The sequence below is a fragment of the Myotis myotis genome, unplaced genomic scaffold, assembly GCF_014108235.1.
Source record: "Myotis myotis isolate mMyoMyo1 unplaced genomic scaffold, mMyoMyo1.p scaffold_m19_p_2, whole genome shotgun sequence".
In the NCBI taxonomy this organism is placed as follows: Eukaryota; Metazoa; Chordata; class Mammalia; order Chiroptera; family Vespertilionidae; genus Myotis; species Myotis myotis.
This window is the reverse complement of record NW_023416324.1, coordinates 81306108-81319089: the sequence shown is the minus strand read 5'-3', so window position 1 is coordinate 81319089 and position 12982 is coordinate 81306108. Positions and strand designations below refer to the sequence as shown.

General features: G+C 44.0%; 1 pseudogene; it reads right to left on the bottom strand.

Annotated features, from left to right (window-relative positions):
* Positions 1–374: 374 nt before the first annotated feature.
* On the bottom strand, positions 375–6528 carry LOC118675574 (annotated as a pseudogene).
* Positions 6529–12982: the final 6454 nt, after the last annotated feature.

Sequence of the window (12982 nt, the reverse complement as noted above, 5' to 3'; positions counted from 1 at the left end):
ACCTGAACTGAAGCTTTTAACAAACTTCCCAACCCCAGAAAATGCAAATAACTCTTTATTACATACCTTTGTACTTTTACTTTCTATTTTTGAAGTTAAGATTCTAGATCTAGAATTATCCAGAATAGTATTATATCTAATTATCTATAGCCAGAGACATCCTTTATCATTTGTCTACAGCAGCAAGACTACAGAAACCTCTTTGATTAGTCTCCAATCATATCCCCAACCCCAACCCCTCCAATTGGCACAATAGGCATAATGAGACGCAGCATGTCAAGGCAGAGATACATAGAAAAATCCTAGGAGAGGTAATGCAGCCACTGACCAAACCGAGATTGAATAATAAACCCATCGTCACACCATGTTCATGGCTATATGTCCATGAAGTCAGGCTGTATGTTCATGGAGGAATCTAGGAATAAATCCATGGCTTGCCACATACTACAATACTTAGGGGTTTGCCATATTGCATCCAAGGTGGCTCCAAATCACGGACAGGATTTTGCTGGAACTGGATCTGGGGCTGCAGGGATCTCCCTCCATAACCACAGAACTGATTGCTCCAGGCCTGGTTGTTCTGAGCCTGGGTATTCCAGTCTTGGGGGCACCAGGTCTTACTCCTCCAGGAGTGGTAGGTCCAAGAAGGGATATTCCAGGAATTGTGGCTCCAGGTTAGGTTACTGCAGGCCAGGTTGCTCCACAGTGAAAGGCTTCCAAAAGGTTCCCCGGGCCTTCCTGTTGACAGGAAGAGAGTCCCAGGTACTCTGTGGTTGCTGAGCTCATCTAAGCCATACGGTTGCTATTCTTTGGCCAGTTGTATTTCTGCCACCTCTTGCATTTCATTCTCTGGCTCTGGAACCAGGTCATAATCTGCTTGTAGCTAAGGTTCAGGATGTTGGAAAGTTCTTGCATCTGCTGGCGGCTGAGACATTTCTGTCTCTGAAATCTCTCAGGGCATACACAGAGCTGGGTCTGTGAGAAAGTGGTTCTGATCTTCTGTTTTTTGATCTGGGCTTTCTTCTTCTTCCCTGTACTGTTCTCTACAGAAGTGGGTAGTATTTCTCTGGGACTGCTGGAAGGATCAGAGCTATTCTGAATAAGCAGACCCATGGAGGAAGGAAGAGGAGAGACAGTCTCGTGTGGACTGTCTCAGCAGATGACATTTGCAAGGATGCTTAGTTTTCTTCAGGCTCATAAATCTCAGGCACTGGTGAAGGCTCCCTAAAATTGGGTGCCTCAGAGGACGGCAGGCCTTGGGGACAAGCCAAATCCACACTCACATTGCTGAATTGAAGGAGAGAGAGAAAAAAATCAGATTCAGTCTTAAGTCAGAACAATGATGTTTTAAATGGGGAGGTATGGAAAACACTGGCATTCTTCTATAAACCTTATCATCCAGTGGCTTTCTGTGTTTTGTTTTAGTTACAAAATATCAAAAAAATTTTGATTAAAAAAGATTTGTTTTAAAAGAGACACCATTTGCAACTACTTCCCAACATACCTTACAATCTAAGAAATTTTTCAATTCAATAGTAAATTCAGAAGAAGCTGTACTATAAGGTCTACACAAAAGTGCGTTAATTTGATAGCAAATGATAACATATGGGTAATTTCCAATTTTTAATATTTGGTACTGTGTTTATGTTATTTTTCAGGACATATTTTTAATAGCTTACATTATTTTTAAATGAAATGTCATAAAACATTAATGGAACCTCTTAAGAGCCTTCCCAGAACATAAAGTTTGTAAAACACTGCTAGAGTCTGGGCAGCTGTATTTTTCATAAGTCTCTTTCCCTCTAGATAAGTGGCTTATTTAGCTGTACTATTATTAATTCTCTTGACTTGGCTCATTTCCTCTGGACTCTATTAGCTAACTGAATTTTTTCAAATGTGTTAATGACTAATATACCTACAGCTGGCTTTCTAATTGCATATGTATTTTAGTTAAGACTTTTGAATTTTTAAAGAAAGCCTAATGGATGAATTTCAGACATAGGGCATGTAGTAAAAGACATTTTTAAGAAGACAGGTTTTCCCTATTTTGACAGCATACAAAGCCAGTAATAATTATAATAATACAAATGATTAAGTAATATAGTGCTGACTATGAAACTATTGTAAATTGTTAGTGTTTTGTTTTTACTAACTTACTTAATTTAATCACCATAACAAATATATGAGGTAGATACTATTGTCATCTCCATTTCAGAGGCAAGAAAACTGAGGTCCATAGCCCATGGACACAGACAATAGCATGGTGAAGGCCTGGGAGGGGCAGGTGTGGGGTCGAAGGGGTCAATGGGAGGAAAAATTCGGGGGAGGAAACATGTGTAATACTTATAAAAATAAAGATAAATTTAATTTTTAAAAAAGAAAGAAAATAAGGTCCAGAGAGGTTAAAAAAAACTTCTCAGGTTGCATAGCTTGTAATTGGCAAAGCTAGGAATTAAACCAAAATCTATGCTCTTCAACAATATACTGCCTCTGATACCATAATTTCTGTCATCAGTGGAACCACAGCATAATCATTCATCTATTCCACAAACACACATGTTTACAGCATGTCTGTCCTCAGCCAGGTTCTGTCTCAGGCAGATGGTAGAGAAATGCATTACTGCACTGTCCTTGCGTGTTCCACGCCTCATGCTCAAAGTGCTCTACAGTGTCCTCCTTTTCTACCTTAAACCTTCCATTGGCAGCTCACACGCATCAGCCACAGTGATCTACAGGCCATTCTTATACCCTTGTGCTCTCCTGCCTCTGTTGGCTCAAGCTGCTACTAACAAGCCTTTCTTTCTACTGCTCTGATAAAATTCTTCTTCTGCAGGCCGATCCCCAATCCTATCTTCTCCAGAAAGCTTTCAGAGCCCCTAGATGAAATGTCTGTCTCCTTCCCTAGTATTTATATATGCTTGCTCTCCATTTCTATTGTAGCAGCTCTCAAAGATGGTGGCCTTCTTAAGAAAGTATGTCTTTTTCTTCTTCTACATCTCCAACACTAGTGTTTGTGTATATATATATATATATATATATATATATATATATATATACACTATATACTTATATATGCATATATCATATACTATATAGACTCTACTAATAATATATATTATGCTACTAGTATATGCATACACATTGTTTACATGTATATGCAAAATATTACATCCTAATATAATGAATACTCTAAAATGTCTGTTGAAATGGATAAACAACAATACTGGGTTCCCAGGAAGAACCTAACCATATCCTAGAGAAGACACAGTTCCTGTTATCAAGGAACTTCAGCTCTAATTACAGAGACACTGAAGAAAAGAACAACCACAAGTTAGGCTGATAAGAAGACAGCCAGGTGGGTTAGAAACACATCAACTAGACATCAAAAGACCCGAAATTTAGTCCTAGCTCCAACACCAACTATGTGAACTTGAACAGTAGTTTTATTCTTCTGAGCCTCAGTTTCATCCTCAGTACAAGGAAGACCGATGCTGTCAAGGTGTCTCCCCGTTCTGATAACTTTAATGAGTCTATGAGCAGACTGGTGATTGCCAACAATGCTTCCCGAAGGAATGTACCCTACAAGAGAGATGTGGCAACCCTAACTGGTGAGATAACGGTGCCTCTCTACCATCCGAAAGCAACCAACTGATGCACAATGCAATCCACAAAATTCGGAAGAGGACTCTATTGGGAAAGTATTGAAGTAACAAACATGTTGTAATGACAGATTAAGTAGAAGGAGAAAATGTAAATGGAGCCCAGAAGAAGAGCTGGGAAGGAAGAGATGGTTAGCGTTCACCCACCCATGAATCTGGCCACAGTCACAGTGTCATTGGAATGACACACTCCAGCACAGAAGGGAAAGTGCCAGGCCTGCCCTTCACTTAGAGTGAAATCTCTGAGAGCCGTTCAACTATTTCCACTCTGATTCCTGAATACTGATCAACATTCTAATGACTAGTTTTGCTTTCAGCTTCTAGTATAATGGAATAGAGGACATTTTCTGACTTTAGAAGCTGGAATAAGACTTCCTCTTGGGAAAAGTGCTACATTTACTGGAAAGAAATCCATAGATTAAGCACATGGGTTGAGGAATGAGATCCCAAGCAATAAATGCTAATGCTGACCTGCCTTTTGAGTGTGGGTCCCAAAACCTTAGAATCCTTTATTTTGTGAACATTTCAACATATCCGGGTCTGTAAACTTGACAATGAGTTTGATCACATTTGAATTACTCAACATAATGAAAATGTGAAGAATTTGAAACTTACAGAGAATCAGGGGTGGGAGTAGGATGGGGAGTGAAGAGGCCAACCAAAGATGTTGGACACCAGATAGATTAGACTTTGGAGAGAACAGACTATTTAATGGGAATTTTAAGTTATTTGCTGTTGAGTATATGGTTTAAGTCTCCTCCTCCATCTCTCCTGAATAAAGTCTTTGCTGCTATTTTCAGGCTACCAAAGGAAGTTCTAAACTCTGCATCCAGCTTGGTGCAGAGACTACATATGGAGTTGTACAATCCAGGGCGGGGAGTGAGGAAGGGCAGTGGACACTGGTGTTTCACCCGGAGGAGAGAGGCAGAGGCAAGGAACCTCTGGGTAGTTGTCATACAGTCCCATCACAAAATAACACCTCAGCATTCTGTGACATAAATCACCCTGCCGGGAGTTAGATTAGATTGAATCAGTCCCTCTGAGGATGATCATCTGATGAAACAAAGTTTCTGCACTGATCCAGCTGGGGATCAGGCAGTGCAAGGCAAATGGCTTTACCGTCCTTAGTGCAGTATTATCCATTAGCACTGGAAAGATGCCAGGGACCTACAGGTTTGTCAATGATGCCACACTCAGAATTCCTCAATCATGACCTTAGTAGATTCAACCATAGACTAATGGAATATTTTAACAGACTTTCATAACACCCAGCTCAAAACTTATGTCCCCCAAACACTCTTGCCCTTTTTATTCAGAGCAAGGAACCCCTGTAGCTTTCTAATTGGCACTAAATTGACTGGCTCAACAATCCCCCCAATTGGCATAACCAGTGAACATTCCAAAAAGTGGATGATTCGTCCCCAGAAGTCTCCTCAGAATCCAGGAGTCTTCTCTCTTGTTTTGCACATAGACACAAACATCAAAGAAAAGAAGGCAGAGAAAAAGATCAGAGCTGGAAACTCCCCACCTGCACATACTCATATCCTGCCCTGGCTAAATTACTAATTACTAAAAGATTAAACAAAATGGCACATAAGCAATAGGCCACTGTAAGACACTGGGTCCCTCAGAAGGTTTACACATCTGGCTTTTGTGTCCTTTTGGTGAAAGAAGACCACACCAACCCAGGCCAGCAGTACCAGCAGCTGCGAAGAGAGAAGCCAATTTCAAGGAAATGCAACAGGAAAAAGACTGGAAACATCAATTTAAAAATCTCCAGTAAGGACCAGATATTGCTTTCCTGAACACACATACATCCACCGCCCAAATGCCTGTGAACTAGTCCTAAATACAAGACCTGATAATGTAAGCCAGGTGTTTCTACTTCCTACCATAATGGCTGGCAAGACCATCAATGTAGAATAATAATAACAACAGCATCTGAAGTGTTTCTGTGTTTAAACATGTAACAGGAATATTTTTCTTTCTCCTCCAAGTAGGTATCTGTTCTGCATTTATATTGTGATAGCATCAAGGAGACCTGGGACCAAGATCCTTTTTAGAAACAGCTCTTCCAATCTTGAGAGTAACACTGTTGTTTTGTTTTTCTGTTTTAAAGAAAGGAAAACACTGATGACAGGAGATGTTGCTTCAGGGAGGCAACTGGAAATCTTAAATTGTGGGAGATATGGATGCTTAGAGGTAACCCCAGGCAAGCATAAAAACTAGAAAAATCTTAGGAAGCACCAGAAATAATCTTTCTCTGATACATCCTCTCAGCTGTCCTCTTCCAATTAAAAAGGGAGGGGGAACCCCAAAATATCCTCAGGAACACAAACAACATTTTTCAGAAGTAATGAAAAATGAATACAAATTCACTCCCTGTTTTGCAGCAGTGTCTCCAATAAGACTACATGAGGTTGCAAACAAAATTCTTCAAGTTGGCTCCAATGAAAGGAGGACAGGGTACTGTAAAAATAAAACAGTGACAGCCATTCATGTAATTCAACTAAGGTACAATCAGTCCTCACAGGGACCCAGATTGGGAACTGGAAAGGAAAGCCACACTTCAGCCTCTCAGCTGGTCTCTGTCTCTTTCTGTTTCTCTCTGCATTTCTGTTCCCCTTTCTTCACTCTAAACAAATTTCCTCTGCTTGGTCATCTGAAGCCTAATCCAGAATGCTGACCCTGTCTACATCACCATAACCTTTTAGTTCTAGGGCCCATGGTCAACTGGAAAAGTCTCAGCACAAATTTCCAAAAAGTGAACTGACTGTGGTTCAGATTATTTGTTTGAACCGAGCCATACAAGTCAGAGGTAATAGGCTGGGCCTTCCCCTCACGTGTTCATCTTGGATCCAATCGGCATGGTCTTCTTCACGTAGGTAGTCCTAGTTAGGGAAGGCTTCCTCAGAACCAGACATTGAGAAGAGGAAAGAGGTTAACTGACCAAGAGCCTTCGGTTTTATTGACTTCCCAATTTTACAAAGTCAGGGTGATGATATCTTGTCACTAGTTACAAGCTCCACCGGCAGGGCTACGGGACATAGGGTTGAGTTGGGTTTTCTAGTTTTTATGTTTGCCTGGGGTTACCTCTAAGCATCTCTGTAATTTCAAGGCCTAGGACAAAAAACTGAGACCCGTACCCCCAATCTCACCTGGTAAACAACAGGAACACTTTCTGCAAGAGCAGGAATCTCCCCTGTCTGGTGTTTGCCCACAAAGCTGAGGAGTTCTAGGAAGGAGGCTGAACTGCTCTAGGGAACTGAAAAGACTCAAGGTGCCCACAGCCCAGCATCAGAGAAGCGTAAAGAGGTATTTCTCGACACTGGGGCGTGGAGCAGACCAACATGTTGTGTGCTGGGACTGAACTATGCAGTGTTAGCAGCTCCAGCCTCAGCCTAGGAAATGCCCATTGTGCCCCTGATACTGTGGCAGCAACAAAAGCAACAAATCAGAACAACCCCCCTTAGTTTTAAATGCCCTCTTGGGGGAGTACCACCCCAAAAAGAAACTGGAACCAGATACCACAAGGGCAATATTATAGTTTGAGAATAGCTGTGCTCTGGGAAAGAGAAGAGAAAGAACTGCCGGGAGCCGGTCCATCCTTGCTGTTTCAAAGGACCTGGCATATATGGCATACTGTTCTTAATATGTTTGCTCACCTTCTTGGCACTATGTGTTTTAACCAAGGTCTCTGAGAAAGGTTGTTTCCCCAGGTAGGGATTTTCCCCTGAAGTTAGGGAGGGAATAAAACCCCTCAACTAAGTGCCAGGCGGGTAATTAATCACTTTAACTACGAACAATCATGCTTAAGCTACATAATCTTTACTCCCTGGAATAGAGATAAGAAACGCCCTAACCTTTGTAATAGAGATTGATAGGATTGAATCAACTGGTATAAATACAGATGTAACAAGACAGCAAGACCCAGAACTTAGGAGACAGAACTTAGAACACAGAACTTCGCTGGAGAGAACATGGCAAAAGATCCTGGACTGAACCTGACTACAGAAATTGGCAAGAGAACCTGACTAGAACCTGGTGACTGAACCTGGCTGGAGAACCTGGACAGAACCTGGCTGGAGAACCTAGCAAGAGAACATGGACACAGAACCTGGCTGGAGATCCTAGGCAGAACTTCGCTGGAGATCCAGACCAGAACTTGGCTGGAGATCCTGGCTGGAGATCCTGGATGGGCTGCTGATCAACTGAACGCTGTCTCCGTGTCCTTCCTTCTTCGCCGACTCCGTCCACACCTTTGGGGACCCCTGGACCTGCTGGGGTTGGACCCCGGCATATGGCGCCTGAACAGGGACATGAACCCTGGACTAGTGAGGGAACATGGCTACAGAACCTGGCTATATGCCGGGGTCCAACCCCAGCAGGTCCAGGGGTCCCCAAAGTTGTGGACGGAGTCGGCGAAGAAGGAAGGACACGGAGACAGCGTTCAGTTGATCAGCAGCCCATCCAGGATCTCCAGCCAGGATCTCCAGCCAAGTTCTGGTCTGGATCTCCAGCGAAGTTCTGCCTAGGATCTCCAGCCAGGTTCTGTGTCCATGTTCTCTTGCTAGGTTCTCCAGCCAGGTTCTGTCCAGGTTCTCCAGCCAGGTTCAGTCACCAGGTTCTAGTCAGGTTCTCTTGCCAATTTCTGTAGTCAGGTTCAGTCCAGGATCTTTTGCCATGTTCTCTCCAGCGAAGTTCTGTGTTCTAAGTTCTGTCTCCTAAGTTCTGGGTCTTGCTGTCTTGTTACATCTGTATTTATACCAGTTGATTCAATCCTATCAATCTCTATTACAAAGGTTAGGGCGTTTCTTATCTCTATTCCAGGGAGTAAAGATTATGTAGCTTAAGCATGATTGTTCGTAGTTAAAGTGATTAATTACCCGCCTGGCACTTAGTTGAGGGGTTTTATTCCCTCCCTAACTTCAGGGGAAAATCCCTACCTGGGGAAACAACCTTTCTCAGAGACCTTGGTTAAAACACATAGTGCCAAGAAGGTGAGCAAACATATTAAGAACAGTATGCCATATATGCCAGGTCCTTTGAAACAGCAAGGATGGACCGGCTCCCGGCAAAGAACAGCTTAATGCACATCAAAAAGAATTTAGGTTTGAGCTGGGCAGAAACCTTTTGGGAGTCAGTTGTAAAACGCTATATAGCAAATTGCCAAAGAATGGCTATAGACTTTTTAGACTGATGAGGGTGTCTGTGTGTGTGTGTGTGTGTGTGTGTGTTTAATACATAAGATAACCATTTTCCATCTTTCTAAAATGGCTTAAGTACAACCCCACTCAGACATAAAAGAATAGATGAATTGACTGCTGCTTGGGGCTTAGGATTCTACCTGGAGAATTGGTAGTGAAGAGTCTGAGAGACTAGAATTAATGTCCCATATTCTGTTAAAAGACACATAACAATATCATTACTGACAGACACAATTACACATTCTAATGAGGCACAGTCACATGTTAATAGTAGTTATGGTCATTTATAAATAATTAATAGTAATACACAGGCAATCCATCAGTACAGCATACAGTGCATTGCTATCCTGTAGGCATACATGTAATGATGCTGAGGATTTGTTCATGGGAATCTCATGGAGAGCCAGCTTTGCCCACAATGTTTCTCAGCCTCGTATTGATTTCCTTCCATGCAGCCCAAGCCACAATTCCCCTTGATAAGGATAACCCGTAGCCTTCTAAATTTCCCCAGAAACACGGTCAGTTGGATTTTCCACAGCTATAAGCAGGAAATTAATATAGGATCCAAGCAGGTCTTATTATGCCTGCTCGCCCACTCCATCCCAACCTGACACTTTAATCAACTCAACATGTTTAAAAATAAATTTGATCATATCAGGAGAGAGAAACTGCCCAGGGCTATGACCACTCACAGCAGACACTCCAAGGCATGCCTCATTTTTCAAAAGTTTGGTTGTTGTGTATAGTTTTTCTCTTTCCTATTCCCAGTCCCAAAGCAAGGACTTGGGGTGGGAGGGAGTGGTTTGGCACTAGCCAAGTGGGCTTTCTTCCTAATTTCTTCATTGAACAATTTATGAATTTGGGCAAATGTTTACTTTCCCAAGGATACCACAATGCAGTAAAATGGGCATGCCTACTTTATGAAGTTGTGAGAAGGAGATGAAAAAAAAAAAACTTACGTATGAGAAAGAAATGGCACTGCTCACCAAGAATATGAAATGCAATAGTGAGGACTGCAGATGAAGTAGCAACACTGAGCCCGGCGGTTCTGCTGAGGCCACCCCCAAAGGCGAGGTTATTTCTTGGGTTTGAGGCAGTTTGGGATCTTTGGGGCAATTTAGTTGATTCTTACCTAAATCTTCCATATTTTTCAAGCACTCATTGCATGCACTCAACCAGGACTGAAGTGGGAGGGGGGAGCAGGGGGGGGGGGGAGTGTCACAGCAATGACTAGGGACAAATGGAGGGGTACCAGAATATACCATTCTAAAATATGTCTCCTTGGCATTTGGATTATTTTGAGCATAAATCTTTGGGCACTAGCAGACAGAAAAATCTCTAGAAATGCACAATTTTCCAAAAATTTACATTTATAAAGATAATCTGTAAAGATGTCATACTCTCTCATACCAGAAAGAAGAGAACTCTTAACAATTCTTATCAATGGAGAAGACATTTCCTTAAATCTGAATCACAATCTTAACTAAACCACCCTGTGTATCATACTTTTCCTGGTCACCTTTCCATAACTTGTCTCTCCCACCTAGAAGTCCCAAAGTTCTCAGCCTAAGATGGCATAGAAACCAAGTTCTGATCACCCCTTTGAGTAACTCCCCACTGGGTGCTCCCAGGCGTCCATGAGGCATGCACATGTTAATAAATGTGTTTGCTTTTCTCTTGTTGCTGGGTTCTTGCCCCGGCTGGAGAATTTCTGGGGGCTTCTAACTTGAGGAACTCTGCCTGACAAAGTTGTTTAGTCTGACCACTCAGAATCCCAGAAAATCATACCACTTGCCACTAGCTGCTCTGAGTCATTTGTGCAGATGCACAGACTGTCGAGCTAGAAAGAAAATCTAGATTTCTCAATCCTAATAAAAGAGAAACATGGTAATTAGTGTACATCAGCTACCCTTCCCATTGGCTAATCAGGGCGATATGCAAATTAACTGCCAGCCAAGATGGCGGCCGGCAGCCAGGCAGCTTGAAGCTAACATGAGGTTTGCTTGCTTCAGTGACGGAGGACTTCAACGTTCCCTGCCTGCCGCTGCAGGCCTCTGAGCTTGCAGTTTGAAACATAGTTACAAATATAGAAGCTAAACAAAACCCCAGAAACCTGCTTTCAGCGAGGTTCAATGAAGAAATTAGGGATCTCAGAGCTGGAGTTGATACAGTGTTTCGATTATAGAACCCAAACAAACCAGATACCTGCTTTCAGCAGCAGAGGCCTCAGAGCTGAAGGCAGAGCTAAAGCTGGCCCAGGAAAAAAAAAAAAGAAAGAAAAAAAGGAGCAGTTGGGAGCTTCAGTCACCCACCAGCCTGAAAACAGCCCTCAGCCCCTCACCCAGACTGGCCAGGCACCCCAGTGGGGACCCCCACCCTGATCCAGGACACCCTTCAGGGCAAACCAGCCAGGCCCCACCCATGCACCAGGCCTCTATCCTATATAGTAAAAGGGTAATATGCCTCCCAGCACCAGGATCAGTGGAGCCGCGAGGCCTCCTGGCACCAGGATCAGCATGACAGGGGGCAGTGCCCAAACCCCCTGATCACCCTGCGGCGCTGTGTGTGACAGGGTGTGGCGCCCCAACCCCCTGATTGGCCCTGCTCTGTGCCTGATAGGGGGGAGTTCCCCAACCCCCTGATCGCCCTGCAGCTCTGTGTGTGACAGGGTGTGGCGCCCCAACCCCCCCCCCCCCCGGGCCCTGCTCTGTGTGTGACAGGGCAGAGCCATAACCTCCCCATCGGCCCTGCCCTGAGTGTGAGAGTGGCAGTGCCGCAACCCCCGATCGGCCCTGCTCTGTGGGTGACAGGGGGCGGTGCCCCAACTCCCCTATCAGCCCTACTCTGTGAGTGACAGGGGGGAGCTCCCCAACCCCCTGATGGGCCCTGCTCTGTGCGTGACAGGGGGCAGCGCCCCAACCCCCTGATTGGCCCTGCTCTGTGCATGACAGGGGGTGGCGCCACAACCGCCCCATCAACCCTGCCTTGAGTGTGACAGCGGGCGGTGCCCCAACCCCCCAATCGGCCCTACCCTGAGCGTGACTGAGGGTGGCATCACAACCTCCCAATCCGCCCTGCTCTGTGCATGACAGGGGAAGGCGCCCCAACTCCCCAATCCGCCCTGCTCTGAGCCCAACCAGGGGCTGCACCTAGGGATTGGGCCTGCCCTCTGCCACCCGGGAGCAGGCCTAAGCCAGCAGGTCGTTATCTCCCAAGGGGTCCCAGACTGCGAGAGGGCACAGGCCGGGCTGAGGGACCCCCCTGCGAGTGCACAAATTTTTGTGCACCGGGCCTCTAGTTTAGAGATAATAAAACTGAGGCTCAGACTAGTGAAGAATTTCATTCCTCAAATAAGAATGCTTTCTACTGAAAATTGCCTCCTTTATATAAGTCCTCAAATGAGTAGGTGATATTTGAATGCTGAATGATACCACAAGACAGATGAGCATTGATTTAAATGCTACTATCTGACGGATCTGGCCATCAATCATAACCTGACGTCTCAGGAGAGAACAAGGCTTGGGAATAGCATGATTAGAATTTACAGCTGAACCAACTCTGCATCAGAGCTGTCCTTTTCCCAGCTACCAAGGTACTGGGGCTCCAACTGGAGCCTGCATCAGGATCACCTGGATGGCTGCAGCACCCACTACAGAGCTTCTACTTGATTAGGTCTGGGGTGGGGAGCAAGAATTTGAACTAACCAGTTCATGCTGATGCTGATGTTGACTGATGTTGACACTGAAGCTGCAGGTAAGCTGGCGTCGCACCTTGAAAGCTCTGTACTAAGACAAACAGGATCCCTACACATTCAGGACCCTCTTCTTAGAACCTCAATTAAAGAAATACCAAAAGAAGAAGTAGATATTTTATCAAAATAGGTATTAAATCTAAGAATCTGCAATTTTCTAAAGCGAAGTTTCTTAACCTGTGATCCTTGGACTCCCTCTTCCCACAATGAACCCATTGAAAGAATTCAGGGGATTCAAATATTGTAAGGAAAATATTTATTCTTATACTCACTAGCTTCTAATGGAAATTTAACATTTTCTCCTATTTTAAATGTAAGCAGTAAACCACAGTAGTATGAGCATTAACTAAGACTTTGTCACCAAT